We start from the raw sequence: 17500 nt of genomic DNA, 5'->3' as shown, positions 1-17500 counted from the left end.
AATTTAATTATGTGCCTTTCTTTCATTACAGGTAAGTTGATCCAACATGAATCCAGCGGAGAACGTTTTACGATAGAGTTTGTTTGGTATGTCCCAAGCAATTCATGGTTCGACGGCAACAATCAACGATCTAGTAAATACTTTAAAGTTTTAAATGCTTTCAATACCTCTTGAGGTATTGTATTTCCGCTTAACAACAAAAAAACATAAACTTTTCGACGTTTCCCCGGGTATACACGAGTCGTGAAGGGAACATCAATTCACTTTGTACTATCCATTCGGGGTTGAAACACCAATCGACCCTCCTCTCGCCCTCGGGGGAGCAATCTTCGGGATCTCTTTTATGTTACCCGCCCCCGGGGTCAATGCTGTGGCCATTTCGGTTCTTTTTTTATGGTGGGCTAGGACCTGTCTCTTCTATCTCGATCTAAAGATATCTAGGTTTCATCGGTGAAGACGACCGCTCAAAGCCCTTAGGATCTCGTATGATGTCGACGATGTGAGCAATGCCTGCAACTCGTTCTCGCGCGGATGTTGACATCCGTCATCAGTTATTGGCGATGTGGCGTTGTGATCCCACGAGCCATGGAAGTGAAGTTAGCGTTTCATACGAGCAGGAAAAAAAAACGGGTTTTATTAGTCTTCGAGGATCATCCGAAGAAATCATGCAGGAGACGGAGATGGAATCCAATTTCCACATCTTCGGATGTCCGTCTTTGCTCCGGTTTAATATATTCATTTTTTTTCTCCCTCCAAAACCATACAATCGGTCAAATGGGATGTAAGTAATGCGTATGTTGCGAAGGATAAATGAAACCCGGACGATCCCGCACCGGCAGCGCCGGATTTGGTACAAACACATTGGTGCTCCGGATTCAATCCGATTGTTTCATCAGAATCGAGGCCACATACCGATGGCAAACCGGGGGCCAAAAGTAAACGCTTTAAGTACGATACATTTACTTCTCGGCAAAATAAGCTTCGCTCCTGAAGCGATCCATCAGCTACGCTGGCCAACGGGTCGTCCCGCGGTCACCCCTCCCGGATACCGATGACCTGGATTATGGCCGTTTTCGGTAATCCGCACCGAAATGGTTCCACAAGCGATTCCCTGTTTTTTGCACGCAATATTGGTGAACACTGCAGCCGCTAGCCAGATCGACGACCACGACCACGATGATGACGCTCGAGTTCAACGGCGACTATGATCCGGAGTTCCAAATTGGTCCTCGCACTCTGTCTCTCTCTCTCTCTCTCTAGAGAGGAGCAACATTGAACTGATATGGTGATCATAGGCATCGGGAAGGGCAACTCTCGGTCGGTCGTAGTAGCCTGGCACTAGGTCTGGTTGGATAGTAACGTTGTTGCTACGTATTGTTTGGTGTGGTTGCTTGGCCACCACCCTTTCCTCGTTTCGCGAAAAAGCCGGTGGGATAAGAGTAATCCATTTCCTCCGCGATAAATCCGTCCAATCTCACCCCCGGTGGTATCGATTCCCTTCGTTGGCATGGCCCAGGATTACTGGTGAACCGCGAGACGTGAGAGTGGAAGAGTGAATGCAGCACAATTTAAACAAACACAGGCCAAGCCGACGAATCCAAAGGGCAACCTCGTTTGGGGCATGACGAACGGCCACGGCATGTGAACCGGCGCGAATGGTGGCCCCCGGGTTGATGTGCCACCCCAGTCCAGTGCCGTTTATCACCATTCTGTGCGTGTGTGTGTGTGTGTGTGAGTCTGTAATCGATGGATTGTTGGTACCAATCGATCGAACCTGGACAGTGCGGACGTGCGGATAAAGGAAGAAGGCAGCACTAATGGAATTAAAGGGCAAGCAACAAATTGCCGAGAGAGGGATCGAACCGGCCATCGAAGCATCGGGCGCACATCATTCATTTTCCGGACCCGGGCGGACGGACGGACGGACGGACGGTTCGATTGTTGTCCGTGGGATAATTTATGTTGGTTTACCTCAGAAATATGCACGCAGATCGTTGAACGAGCGTCCTGCTAGGGGGCGTATCATTTCGTCGCGTAATCACTCTTCGCCTGATCTCGTTCTCTCGTTCTCAGTGAAGGTAACTCTCGTTGCAACCGGAACACCGTCACAAGATAATGCGCCCCCCAACAGAGATACTGTACGGGGACAGCGCACTGGACCGATGCCCGTTTTGCCTTTTGTTGCAGCAACCGGGGTGGGTGCGGCCAACGCGTGCCAACGCTTCGGGGTTTTATTGATTGCCTCGGGTCCGGGCCACTATTAAGCGATTAAAATGCATTATCGCGATGATGATTCTGTTTTTATTTTTGTTTTCACTCGCACTTTTTGCTTTATTACTTCGAGCGCAGCATCAGCGCCACTCTCGGTGAAAACCGCACTCGATTCGCCCTCGATGATGATGATGATGGTTTTCCACAGCGTTCGAATCGTTCGATAGTAGGACAAAGGTGGGCTCGGGAGAAATATCACGTGAGGAGGTGGGGTGGTCTTTTTGTTTCGACGCATCCGACGCAACGCATCACGAAGATGGTGATTGAATTTGCATTACACATTCCTGTGGTTTTGCAAACGTGCGGTTTCTGCATCGAGTACAATTAATTTTAATTATTTCCAGCTGAAGAGCCTTTCAACGTGTCGAACACAGACACACAGAAATCATCACACAGACACGCGGCACTCTTTTGTGAATGGGGCACTTCACGAATCGATTAGTGGTTCGAGGATCGAGTACTGAACGGTTTCAGCTCACTCGGAGTCTGCAAGTGTGAAACCGTAAATGCTTCCAACGCTCAAACGCTGTTGCACACCATTTTCGCCGCCCGGGCGGGCAATTAATAATCGGTTCATTCATTGATCAATGGCCAGCATATGAATTATAATTCTATTTTATTTGGGAAACTACACTTCAATTAAGAAACACAAACGACTTCAAATTCGATATTGCTGCGATACATTTTACTTTTAAGATATGTTTTGTTTGTTCGTTTGCTAGCACACGCAGAAGAAACTCGACGTTCTGAAAGCGAATCGAAGACTGATCTTTACTGAACGGAACCACTTGTCGTTGGTGTTGCAGTTACTCCAGAATACACGAACACGCGTGCTCTCGTTCCTATTGCTTGATTCGTCACACACATGATCAAACCCTTTCAGCGCCATCGGTTTTTTTGAAACACTCCGGATGTTTACATTATTACTGGAATGTCTCCAAAGTCTTCAGAACGCTGCTGCTGCCAGCGTCGTCTATGATCGAGGGTAATAAAATCGCGCCGGTGACATTTCTCGCTGACAATACTGATTGTGTGTCAAGTGTTTATGACGATCGTAGATCGGTGCTGGAAAGATTTTACTCTGGTTGTTCTAAAAATAGATATACTACATCACGCTTGCGTTCAACAAGTGGTGTTTGTGAAGCATTCAAATAGAAATTAGGAACCTTTTTCCACTTGTCGCACGTAGCACCTATGCTGAGAGAACGGTTTCACCCAAGTTACTGTCGCCATGGCAACGTTCTTCTTTACTCGCCTTCAACTAATCTGCCTGCTAGATTATCGACTTGCCGGAATCATAAATATGCACGTCATCGTCATCATCGCTTGACAAGTTTGCTGTATACTGCTAAAATACTTAAGTGGAAAACTTACGAAAGCATAATCGTTGAGAAGTTTAATCAGCGGTGCACTTTTGCTTTGCGATGCTAATGATTAATGATGTATAATTTCGCGCTAAATTAATCCAAAGCTTACCACCAACCGACGCTTGAGCTGTTCTGATTTACACTCACACACAAGATCCTGAGAGTGTGGTAGCTCTTTTCATCCTTGCCATCATTTGCTACAGAGTAAACCGAAGTAGTAATCAGTCTAAAGTGAAATGAAGAGAAAGCAAAGTGGATTGATTTAATCGTTTGTTAGCGAGCATAAATTCTCTGGTTTCCGAGACGTTCTACTCGTCTTAGCGCATGATAAGGATAAGGAAAAGGGAAATGAGGATGAGAATGAGATGGAAAACCGCCACAAAAGTAACGAGGCTAATGCCACCAGACCATGCTCACCGGCTAGGTAACGATTATTTTCCCAGAAATGACACCATTTTCCGCCACCGGATATGCGAGTCCCGGGACCTTTTCGGTGGTAAATTTAAACATCTTCATACCTTCACCAACCCCCCCTAACAACCACCATTTCCGTCTGAGCCCAAAACACGCACACACACACGAAGCACAATCTTCGGAGCACCTGCTCGGTGGCGACGGCATACACAATCCAGTGAAAGGACTGCTCCGACAGGCACTCAGCACTGCTCTTCGCTTTCTGGCTTTAGCCGTGCTGCTCCTTCGCAACAGAACCCTCGGTCCCTTGGTCCCTCGGTCGTCTTCTAAGCCCTCAGCCCGCGCGGTGGAACTTTTCCCATTTTCCTATTATGCTAATTTAGCTCCCCGTGGCGTAAAATCAATTCCTACTCCCGAAATTAACTCACCCGTCGTTACCGCACTCGGTGCACGGTTGGGGGTGCCCGGGCTGTGTTGCTGTCTGGCCCAGAGTGCGTGAGGGACGCGTGTGGAAGCGGGGTAGACGGGGGGAAGCTGTTTTGAGAGGAAGACGGTGTGACAGGTTCTCCTGCGCTCCTCGTTGCTTCACGCAAACAGAGGCCAATCGGCAAACAGACGCAACATTCGGTTGGATTCTACTTCGGGCAAGGGACACGGTTCATTGGATGATACGAATGCTTATGCTTCGTGAGGCTAATACATAATGCAGAATGAAAAGGTAGACTGTTTTCTGTTTGTCGAGCTTGTTTGCTGAGTGTATTTTTAATTAGAAACGGAGTTCTTGGTATGTTGGGTAATGTTTCAAACATAATCTATATGCACTCGGCGTAACAATGGGTTCCAGTGCGTATGATAAGCAAATAAGTAAGTGAGTTATTGAATATCTAATAATGCACCTTTCACGCTTTGCAGCTCAGCTTCGAAGAACCCAAAGAATCGATGTTATGTGCGGATTATCAGAAATTTGCCAGCATATGACCTTCGCTGTTCCCTCCATTCGAACCCAACAACGCGTTTTTACGAGCCTCCAAATAGTTGCAGAGTTTGGTTTTTGTTTGATCGTAACTCTCTGTCTCAGTATTGCCCATAGTGTACATTATGCTGCCGCAGAACTAGCATTCGTTGTTCTATCCCCCGACCTTGGAGTTACGACGCCAATGGAATACATTGTCGTTCGCATACTCGTTCCTGCCCTACCATTGAACCCTTCTTCGTCTACTTTCACAGACCTCGTCAACAGTTCCGTCGCATTAACACTAAGGCACCTGCGGTGGATGGTGTGGTGTGAAGAAAATCATTTCCATGCTCGTTTGGCAAACGATAATAGGTTGCAAAACTCACTCCAATAACCCTCGTGTTTATAAGAGAGAGAGGGAGAGAGAAACAGAAAGAGGGTATGTGTAGCTCGGTTGTATGAGTAATTAGTGTCGCTTTGCTCACTTGCTAGTCTCCGATGACGGATTGCTCTTTGCAGTTGTCGTCTAACCAATAATAGGTAGTGGAGTAGGAAATCGATAGAGACAGAAAGGCGTCAGGATGCCATTACTGATAGGTCATTTTATGATCAATGGTTCAACTATGCGGTTTACTGTAATATTGCGAGCGAAATGTTGATATTGTTGTTTAGTAGTTCTTGAGAATATTTCGATTTTTTACTCAATGAATATTTTAAGCTAATATTTGTTCAATTTGATTAAAGTTATTGGAAGTTATTTCAAACGTAATAATATATTTGTTGTGTCTTTATCCACTTTTAATAAGCAAAGCTTTATAACTAGTCATAATAAGCATTCTTCAACCAACATATTAAATGCATAAATACGGTCCAATAATAGGAAAGCGTCATCGTTTCAAATCGATCGACATTACACGACTCGTTAGCCACACATTAGCTTCAACATGTCGCAGGTTGGGCAGCTGAAAATGGAACCATTCTGGCTCTGTGACCGTTGGTAATTGGTTGGGACAACACAGAATGCCTCGCAGCTAAAGAATCGTTTAGTGCCATTATCTCGCACGGTTCCGACGAACCCGCCCATGATTGATTAGAACCGATCAGCCCACTCAGCTCAGCTACGACCCTCCCAGGCAATCCGAGCAATCGAGGTCGAGTTTCGTATCGACCGTATTCAGTTTTTCCACTTGCATCAAACGGTCTAAGCCCACACTACACCACCACCACGACCACAATTGCCTTCCTTTCATGCTGTGTGCTCAATAAACGTTACACGCTTCGAACGTTAGGTAAATCATGATCACGACCGGGATCGAGTGCCTGGTAGAGGTAGGCCCATGGTATTTTCATAATTAATTATATCAATTTATATTTACATACGCCTCAACCTTGCACTCGAAGCAGCGCCCGCCAACGGCAAAGCTTCTGAACTGTAAGCCAACCACTTCAGCCTCCTCCTTATTTGTAGCGCAGGTCTCTAGCACAGGACGATGGAAATGTTAACTGATTGTGGTCGGATGTTGAGGTCGGTAAGGCGGTGGCGAACCCTTCCCCCTCACCCGGGTTGGGGTGAAAACGAATTCTCAGAACAAAATACAAGCCGCAATGTGACGCGAGGTAAAGGGCGTGCGGCTTGAATGTGCTGTCGAACACGCACATTGTGCTCACCACGCGCACACCACGAGCATGGCTCATGAACCCACTAATCTGACTACATGCACATTATGGATTATTAGAAGTGTATTAAGGAGTAACCATGTGAGATCAATTTACGCAAAATATTAACCGCGTGTAATCGTTTGCATGTACCGTGGCTGGAATGTCATCGTCGCTGCGGTCCCCCCCTTGCCGGCTGGCATTAATGAACGTTGAGCATGCGACGTGTTTGTGTAATGTGCCAAAGGAAGCATGGGTGACGATGGCGTTGACTTACGGTACCCGGCACGAAAGTAATTAAAATGTACAAAAAAGGGACCCTTTGCGGCTGTGTGCACGGTGAGATTTAATTTATTTTATTTAAAATCATTCTACCCCGGGAGAGAGAGAGAGAGAGAGAGAGAGAGAGAGAGAGAGAGAGAGAGAGAAGGAGGCTAATTTACTTATTATAAAACTGCAACATCGTTGCACTTTTGCCTGGTTAAGGTTCGTTGAACGTCGGTCACTACGATCGCTGGTGGTGAAAACCGCAAACCTCGAGACCTCGAGACCGAGCCACGGTATGCAACACGCGGAACGCGGATAAAGATAAAGCATCGGCAGCATGCACAAACATGCTCTTGCAGCATGCCTCGTGACAGCAATGTCATCAACGTCACCCGCCTGTCACCGCTAGGCCCGAACCGAAGCCCCGGATATCCCTTGGCCGATGATATTGCTATGCTACTGCGCGCCTACTGCGACGTCCATCCGGCCGGTAGCGTTTGTTTTATGCGGTCACACATAAAATGCCACAATTTATGCTCGGAACATTTACATGGCATCAATCAAACTGGGCAAATAGTCACTGTATCGATCAAGCAACTTCGTCCTCTTCTCCCCGGTACCTTTTTCCCCCCCCTAAATGGGTTTTCCGTTGCTCGCTCTTCGATCACTTCTTCGCCATGGCAGTCCATTCTCGAGGGATGTTCCGAGCAGGACCAAAAAAAAAACCTGCGAAGTGAGCATACGAGCCGCATCGTAAGCCTTATCCATCTGAGGCCGATATGTTGGGTGTATGTCGGATAGACACGCAGCTACGCGTTACTCACCTTTGCGGAGGTATTTCATGTCCATCTCCTGTCTTGCGGTTACACCATTGGCTGACAGTACAGAGGTGGCCAGCATCGATTGAAGGCAGAAAGATGGGCCGATGAGCTGACGCATGACAGCATTAATCCTATGGAAGGAAAGCGAACACATGTTGGCCATTTGCTCTTCCATGTCATGTAGAGAATGTTATAAAATAGATTAACAGCAAATCATTTCCACTAAATGGTGGCCTACTGCACGGAGGTATGTACGAAAGAAGACAGATAAACTCAATTGAGGTTTGCAAACCTCAAACACGCATTTGCACACATTAAATTGGGAGCTGGTTAACCGGAAAAGGGGGTATGAAAACTTTTCTTCCGCTTTCCGTTATCATCGCGATTGTCTGACAGTCCCCGGAGTGGATTGCTTCCGCGTGAACATTGAAAAACAATTTAGCTAATGCAAATGAGAACAAAAGTCACGTTCCATTCGGGTCACAGCTTCAACAAAAGAGTTTGCCGCAAATGAGGTGCGAATGCGCGTCGGCGAAGTTTGAGATGGCCCAATGGAATGGATTTAGAAGAGCGAAAGAAAAAAACGGTTCCTCGCTTGCTAGCATAACGCACTGCAACACGTCTTAACGAGTAGACCGTAGTGCTCTCACCACAATTGGCACACAAGGGAAGGAAAGGGAAGGAAAAAAAAATTGTGGAATACGAATCTGACGGAACTGCATTATCAACGGATGTATGGTTGATATTTAAATAAGTGAAGCAATTTCCGCTTCGGTTGCTCCGCTGTTCGTCTTCTTCTGCACGTTCCGTTCACCGCAGAATCACGGTATTGGCCACGGACGGTAAATCTCGCTCAACCTCTCTACGCGCGCACACACACACATACAGACACACATACAAAAAACGCCTTGAAGCGAACTCATGACGTTGGCATTTGGGGAGCCGAAATGAATCGAAAAGTTTTGCGATTTTGTCATTTTGTCAGCGCCATGGTGGCGCGGTGCCGAACCGAAAACCTGAACGGAAGGCGACCGTACGACCATCAAAATGGAGCCGCTACGCTCGGCCCCGTAATAAGGGAAGTGCAATTTTGTGCAATAAAACAGCAATCGGGCTTCTGGTGGGCGATGGAAGAGAGGGGGGAGGGGTGCAGTGTGTCGCGAAGGGGGTCGAGCGACGAACTTTGACAAGAGGAAGTTGTCGCTGCTCGTTTGCTCGGTGCCAGATGGAAGATTGGACCACTGGGTGGGAGATGAAAGTTTGACCGACGATGAAGGCGATGAATGGGGGTTCGTTGGTTAATGGCACAAAAATGATACCAAAATGGAACTTTGGCCCACGGCATTCCAATGGAGAGGGCAAGTTTGTTTGACGGCCATAGACGGCCCCCTATTTATTGGTCATCGGTCATGTGCTTTTGAAGGTCGTAATTTGAAACCCCTTTTTTGGCCAGAAGAGGTCCTTTAAGGGTTATTTTATGGACCGGACTGGTGGTTTCTTTTATGCAGTTTATGTCGAGCATTTTGTAGTGTCCATGTATGCAATGAAATAGAGGAAATGAAACAAAAGACTAGCTAGACAGACATGCAGACAGACAGGCGGATATGACGTGGCACGGTGCTAGATCTTCTAATGACCTACTCCAGTTTAAACGCAAACAGTGACCTGCATTCCAAAACGCGCTTCGTTCATTTCCGCATAAAGTTCGTTCACCTTCGCGGGCTACTACGATGACCGGTGCAGTGTTCCGCTTTGCCAAACAATCCGCTCGCTGCAGTCCGTGGAATGTTGCAGGAGAAAAAAATGGGGATCCAATCCTCCTCCTTCTCACTTTTATGTTCCGAATAACCGGTTAACGGGTGGGTGGGCATTCCAAAAATGCGTTCTCTCACCCTCACCGCATACGGCACGGTCTGGCAGCTCGCCTCGAGGGTTGCATTCCCACCACAAAGTGAGTGGTGACGTGCGCGCTGAAAAGCTGGCCAGAGCGCCAGAAACTAGCGAAAAACGAATCAACTCACCAGCAAACTCCCATCAACACTTCATTTACGTGTACGCGCGCGTGGTCCGTCGGTCGATAGCGCGAATCGTGGACAGAGAAGCAGAAGCAGAAGAACGAACCGAAACCAAACCATGACCAACCAACCTTTCCCCCGTTTTCGGTTTCGTTGCTGAAATCGCGTTGCTGCTCTCGGTTTGAGAAATGTTTCTTAGAGCGAAGCACATTTTTCACATTCCCCAGGCCGTGGAGTCGCGGCCTCGCACCGACCGGCAGCAAGATTGATCGAGAGTGTTTGACTTATCCAATCCCGAGGAATCGAGCAACCCGGCCGGTCGGTTTCCGGTAGAGAAGTTTCCGGCACCGGCACCGGCACCGGCTGTGTTCCAACCACCGAAATGCCAATAGGACATGCTTCACTGCCGGCGACATTTGGTAATTCGTTGGAAAAATTGTCCTCCACCAGGTCGGCGCACCAGCGCTCGGCACTTGACTCGACTTGGTTCTGATTGAATGTTGGACGATTTGTTGCGGTTTCAGCACTGTATGTTTAATGTTATTCAAACAATTTAAGTGAAACCATTTTGCGCGGTTTGATATCGGTCCGGCCCCCGCTCCGGAACTGCAGTCCATCAGATGTAACTTGACGAATCACTACAAAACATTCCTCGCGGTCACCACCACCGACACCGACGACAGCATAACATCCAGGAGTTGGCCTTCAGGGCCTCAGAGCGTCTGATGGATTTTCCCTTCCGCGCACGAGAACGAAAAAATCCGTTTCTTTTTCGACTTTCCCGGTTCCCGTTGTCCCCAACCTCCCCCTCTCTCCCGGGACAAATCAGACACTTCAGGAGGGAGGCGAAGAAAACTTAAGCTGGAAAGGATTTATGTCAAGTACGTCCGCTTGGTAGCCTTGGAATTGTTGGGTAAAAGAGGCGAGGCGCGTCCGCGTCCGGGTTGTTGTTGTTGTTGTGCCGGCATCGCCCTTCTTCCGGCCAGCCAGCCGGCCGCGTCTTGTCTTCGGAGGGGGCCGGACTGCTGCTGCTGCTTCCGACGATAGACTCAACTTCCCGGACGGTCACACGCGCGCGCAATCGTTTGACTTTTCGGTGCTGACCTTTCCTTTCCGTGGGAAGTTTTGTAACTCTTTTTCGTCTCCATCCATTCGGTGCCGGCGGGTTCCCGGCCCTTGCCCCTCGGTGGGGGTTTGGTTGACGAAGTGACTCGATCATTCAGTGTTCCGGGTGATCCATTTCGAAATGTGTCGATTATTGTTACTCTTAAACTTTGGCCAAAAAGTTTCACCACCTCGCCCCACCCCACTTCCGAGTGCCACTTGGGCCGCACTGTACTTCCGGGATGGATGTTTGGTGCTTTTCTTCTTTTCCCTCCTCCCCTCCCTAGGGCGGGGACCGAGATTGCCACTTCACGCGTCGGTGTCGTTTGTTGGTTTTTGGTGGCCTTTTCCCGGGGGGTTTTCCCGGTTTTCCCGGCCAACTACTGGCTCTGGATATTTTATTTAATGCCGAACTCAACGCCCAGCCCATCGTATCCTCATTTTCACGGAATCCTTGGGGAGTCGGGTTTGATAAATTACTCTCGCCTCTTCTTCTCACTCACTGCTGGCGCGGGTGGTGGTGGAAGAGGGAGAGCTTTCCTCAAGTCATTTAGACCCTTCTGGTCCTCCCTCTTTCTCTCCACTGGAATGGTCGTCCATTTTTCGGTCGCTTTAAAAGCGAGAAAAGTTTAATCGAAACGCCCAGCGCCTTCTCGGACCTCGTAACTCGATAAAAAACAATTGAAGTTTCACTGCGGTGCGTGCGGCCAGACCAAGATGGTTCGCCTACTTTGGTTCGAGAGGTCGGGAGGCTAGTCGGCCGCTCCCGGGTAATCGGCTACCGATGGTTGCCGACGCATTTCGACGAATTATTATGTTTCCAACTTTGGCCAGACGACCGGAACCGTTTGGGTTGCTGGGATGTTAGATGGTCGGTCCCGTTTTAGACTTTTTGGCCTCTGCCGTTTTGCTATGATATCTACATCAAAGATGGAATGTCCGCTCCGTCCGTCGCCGTTCTTCGGATGGCCAAATGGTGCGCAGTTCGGAGGTTGGAAGTATTTCATAAAATTTACTATTCGTTCGCATCGTTTGGTCCGCAATATGGATGATCCACGGGCCAAAGGAATCCCAAAAGTTTCCGTCACGTTGAACGTCGCTCCTGGCCGGAATGGGCGGCTAATATTTGGACCAACTGTGTGCGTGGGCCACCGGGAATGGCGATTAAAGTTAATTTGGAATCAATTTATGGCTCAATTATGGCCTCTGTCTGGACGCTCCGTATGAGGTGAATAGCAAAGTGAAAGTAAAAAAGCTTGTCTAGAGTGTAAAACAAGGGAATTCTTCAAATACCAAACTGGTGCAGGAATTGCTCAACGATTTTAATATGTCTCTCACCATTCCCCCGGTTTGCCGGTTAGTTCATTTCTATGATTTTGGCATTTAATTTTTCTCCTTCCTACTTGAGATAGGTTAGATGATGTGAGGTGGATTAACAGCATCAACTTCATTTCATCTGAAAGCTCGTTAAAGTTCATAACACATTGTCAAGTGTTTTGATTTCATATTTGCAAAGGAGATGAAAAAGGTCCAAAGCATACCCTTACGGCCATAAATACGTTGCTGTAAACATTATGCTCTAGGGAACAGACGGGACCGTTGACTTAGGACTAGGATTTGCTGGGAAAACAATCGTCCGAAATGTTTGCTTGCTGACGATTTAAATAAACCAACGTCAATATTTGTCCATCATGCTAAGCGCAAAGCGCCCTTATCGATAAGCGTACCGCCATCCTTCACAGGAATTATGGATCTTTTGTTTCTTGTGAAACCTTTTTGCGGAGCAAGGATACAGCTGAATCTTATCACAAAATAATAGAGCAATTCAGGGCACACGTGGAGAGCTCATGAGGCGTAATCAGGATTTGAAATGTTGACCAATAGGCTGACTAGATGACTAAAGACGTTATAATCCTGTTTTGGAAAGCACTAATACAAGCAGAAGAAAAGGAATTCCACACATCAATTTGTATGCTACAGAGACGAGGACAAAATCCAAGTAAACAATGTTCCCCCAAATTTATCCTTACACCAGTAAGAACAGCACACCGCAACGGAATCAATATTGTGGCCACAATCCAAACCGTTTAGTGTATTGCATGATCCTGTTAGCAACCAGCCCTTTCTCCCTTGAGACCTACTGGAACATGTTGCCTGTAGAACAGCCACACCAAGCGAGCAAACGAAAGAGAGAGAGAGGACGACAGACTAGCATAGATGGTTTGGCTAGGTGGTCCCTTACGTGATGCTACGTGCAAATAAGCTCTCGTTCGAATGCCTTGCGCTCCTTTCAACATCTATCCATTCCCGGTCCTCGGTCCCCTGCGATAGGTGGCCTTGAGAACACGATTAAGAAACGTTCGAGCGGTTTATGTTCCTAAGCGACGATTTAACAGTCTTTCGGGGCGAGGTATTGCCGGCAGGATTTTACTGCTCTGCACAACCCGTTCCCAAGCCTGGGCCGTGGGGCATGGTGAACCTTCAACCTTCGGTTCTCCGATAGCTAAGTCGCGTGTGGTAGCGACGTGCACTCCTCCCACCCTGAAGCGGTGCAGCGCAAACATTGCGAACATGGAACTTGAAACCAGCCCGCCTGGAAATGGCATGTGAAATGTTGGAGAAAACTTGAAATGACTCTTAACGGTTGATGAAGTTCCCGTTCGTATCGACGTATTCTTCAATTCCCGGGCACCGAAACCGACGAAAACGGGCTGTCTTCTCCTGGTCCTGTGAGGTTTGAGTGTTCAAAGTTTGATTCGAAACACTCGGTCATATCGATTTGCAAATAGTCTGGACGGGAACGATACGATCGGATAGAGCGACGACGGTGACGGCACTGGCAGAGGCGAGAGAGCATAAAATAAACAATGACATGAAATATGCTATCCAATATGCTACTTCCGCCAATTCACTCCACCGAAAAGCGTCCCACTGTGGGTGTGGGGCCGCTGCCAAGGAAGAGCAACCACCAAAAGCTAGATTGATGAGGGGGGGAAATAAAACAAAACCTCGACAAACGCCGGAAAAGAGGGAAGCAATGTGCCTTCCCGTGTGGACCCGAATAGAGGCGGATGGATCAGAAGCCGGTGTACTGGAGAAGTAAATATGAGTGTTATTACACCGATATACCGTAGAGCTCCATCGCCATCACCATTGCGCAATTGTGACATGATTTTTTTGCATGAGCGCCTTCACGGTGGTGGATGTTTTATTTTCCCTCGTTTTTCCCTGCCCGACGACGGCGATTCAAAACAAAACCAAAAAAAAAAAGGAAACAATGCCCATCCCGACCACACGCAACGACATCGATTTCGGGTGCGCTAGTGGATTTTATGTCTGATGGAAAAGTCATATCGGTATCATGATGTGTGTTGTTTATTTGATTCCCAGCACCTCCAACCCTCTCACCCTGTCTGTCGAGACGGTGAGCCCGGGCGACTGGGAGTAGCAGAAATAATGGCAAACGATCAGCGGCGGGGGTTTTATTTCAATACTCTCGTCCTAAATCCCGACCACAAGTCTCCCGGTTGGAGACAACCACCGGCCGCCGACACTGACTTGGGCTGAAACGGATTGACTCGTGATTTCCGTGGGCCCCATAACATGACATAAACGTCAAACCAGACCATGGCGTGTCCCATCGATCTATCCATCCGCACCGGGTGGATGGCACCGGTTCCGGCGGCCAGTATCTTGTTACTTCCCAAGGCATACGTCAACCGTTTTTCGGGGGGCGGCAAGCCGTGCCAGGCGCGCCAGAAATCGATCACCGACGAAAAGAATGACGTCCGTCTACAGTTTCGCCGCCCATTCGATGTACGGTCATGATGTCAGCCACGATGATGGCCGACAGTTGGTGGTGACCTCTCTCTCTCTCTCTGTCTCGCGTTTTCGGATGTTGTTTTATAGGTCTTTAGTTGATCGGATCGATCGACCATTCGGGGCAATAATATGTCCTTCCCCCTTTCGATATGAACGAAAGGATTCATGTAGCATGTAACCGATGGTCCTGTTGGCTCAATCACGCACAATGTTTTGCAATTAGTGTGTTTGTGGCATTCTTTTTTTTAAACAACAAGCATTTTCATGAAACATAAACCCCTGACCCGAAGTTGAATTGCTGCCTTCCGACACACCTTTTCAACATTTTAGTAACATACAAGTTAAACATGTGCGGACAAACCGACTGTCCTCGTTTTCTCGTTAACGTACCAGCAGGTTTCGACGCCACTAACGAGAGCGAGATAGAGCAGCGAAACAGGGGCCGAATAAACGCAGAAAAGGGTGAACGCAACGGAACGCAACGGAATGGAAAACGCGAAAGTAAACCAACATACAAGTTGAAAACGTGATAAAATTTTCATGCCAAACAAATTGGATTGTTGAGGTTAGTTCGCTTTCGCCACATTCGGCCGCGAGCAGCGTGAGCGTGACAAGCGGGGATCCGCCAGCTGAAAGGCACGACGGAGAAAGGGAAGCGAAATTTAAATATATTGGATCTTGTGGAGCAGAAGCGAACGCGGCGGACGAAAAAAAGGCTACATTAAAAAAAAAAACGGAAAAATATATGCTGAAACAGATAATGGACTGACTGACAAGCAGTGCAAGCGATGAGGTGAAATTGAGCAAAGTAAAAAAAAAAACGAAACAGCTGAGGGAAAATCCTGCGGAAAAAAGTGTACCCTGGGACCGCTGGGACCCCTGGGTTCCGTTTTGCTGTTGGTTTTTGTCGGGATTGAAACAAACAACACACCACTGTCCAGTCTAGATTTGAGTTAGTTTGTACAGCAATGGATTGAACGGATGTTCAGCATTTTTGCATTCGTTGATTTTTCTGCCCTCACACCAATGCGATGAGGGAGGCGCGTTGGGTGTTGAAAAAAAAACACACATTCAAACAACTCATCAACCAGGGCTTGGGCTCGGAGTTCATGCACTGCCTCATTGTTCTATTTTGAGCGAAAAGCAAAAATGCTGCAATCAAAGTGATTGGATTTGGATGAGATGGGATAGAATGAACCAAACATTCATGGAAAATCAATTCTGCAATCCTTGCTTATCTGGTAGCTTGTTGGAAATAATTACGCCATGGTGGACTTGTCACTATCATTCTCTGCATTATGGTTCATTTAACAAAGCCCTTTCAACTGAATTCAATAGTTTCGTAAGTTACGTTATCGCTACATGTAAGATAACATCAAATGGATCGACGTTAAGCAAAACCCTGTAAAAAGATTTAAAATCCTTAAACAACACATTCATTACTTTGAAGTTAACTTTAACTTCGCTCCTTCTAAAGCCACGCCAAATGATGCCCCTTTCTTCTTTCGTGCTGCGAACTTTCTTGTCATTTCAATCCGAAACTTTCTCCCCAAGAACACGGAACAAACGTTAACGAAAGCATTGCATTCCCAAGCACCTGCTGATGCCTGTTGAACAGCCACAATCACCGGGCACGGACACATGCACACCGCATTCCTCCCTCGATAGTTGCATGTTCTTTATTTTGCCGCAAGTTTTGATGCCCTCTTGAGCATAACTTAACTTGTTCACAGTTTATAGTAAAGAGAGTGAAAGGGGGGGGGGGGGAAAGAGAGAGAGAGAGAGAGAGAGAGAGAGCTGCCAAGTTTGTGTTTCCTTGCCACAGTTTGCAGCAGTGGCAAACCGTGGCATGCCCGACAAGTTCTTGAATATCACCCCAATATTAACTGGGCAAAGCATTTGCGCATTTTCCAGATTCTCATCGTCGACCCTTGGCTTGGCGAGAAACAGGCACACCACGCTCATGGGTCGCTTGACCAACGGAATGGTAGTTTATGTGCGGTTTGGTGATTTTGTTTCCTTAAAAGTTCGTCTTTCGTACCTTTTCATCACGCTACCTTCTGTTCGATAGCCATTTGTGGATCGATGTTTGCCTCACAACACTCTGCTGAAAGCGATGTTTTCGCTTTCAGTCCTTCAGTCCGGAGTGAAGTACTTTCGACGACTTTAGTAAATGTGTTTCCTGTTCAACGTAATCTGAGAAGTTATGTGAAAGTAAAACATCATAAGTAGCATTTGATGAAACGAAACATTTCATCAGAGAGAACACCCGCAGCATAATGTATTTATCCCTGATTGAAATTTCTCTGTTCACTTTTTAATTGAGTTAAGCTGTTTGCTTAAACACTTGCTTGGGGAATCCGGGGCTGGAGCAGGCTTTTGGTCAGCAATTCAGCAGCTAATGGTTCCCGCACTGGACGAACTTTGCAGCCAGCGTCCAGCTGCACAAATAAATGCAAATTAAAATCCACCCAACAGTTGCCCAAACAAATCTTTGGCGAAAATAAGGCAGAAAGAGTATTCAATTGCCCGGGCGCTTACCAGATGATCTCCCACCGCGCTTCCCCTAGGAACTCGTGTATCTTTGCCTCGCAAATGTGGCTCAGCTGTTGCCAGCAGGATGATTAAGTCATGAAAACTTCCCCGTCGAAGCTACGGATTCTTTCAGGTTTATGCTACCCAGCTCTCAGCATCGTCGAAACGCATAAAGTTGCAAAATGATTCTGCAGGCAAGCGTTGCTATTCATTCCACGGCCCGAGGCATCGACTGCTGGTGGTTTTCGTTTCGTTTGGAGTCCAGTTTTATAG

The 17500-nt window shown here is 47.4% G+C and overlaps 1 protein-coding gene across 1 annotated transcript in view; it reads left to right on the top strand.

The window, feature by feature from the left end:
• LOC125951803 (ADAMTS-like protein 1) overlaps positions 1 to 17500 on the top strand; it is a 122275-nt gene that overhangs the window by 52831 nt on the left and 51944 nt on the right. The gene's annotated exons all lie outside the window — the stretch shown is intronic.

This window comes from Anopheles darlingi, chromosome 2 (genome assembly GCF_943734745.1).
Source record: "Anopheles darlingi chromosome 2, idAnoDarlMG_H_01, whole genome shotgun sequence".
In the NCBI taxonomy this organism is placed as follows: domain Eukaryota; kingdom Metazoa; phylum Arthropoda; class Insecta; order Diptera; family Culicidae; genus Anopheles; species Anopheles darlingi.
The sequence above is the reverse complement of the archived record's forward strand: the minus strand, read 5'-3'. Positions and strand labels throughout refer to the sequence as shown.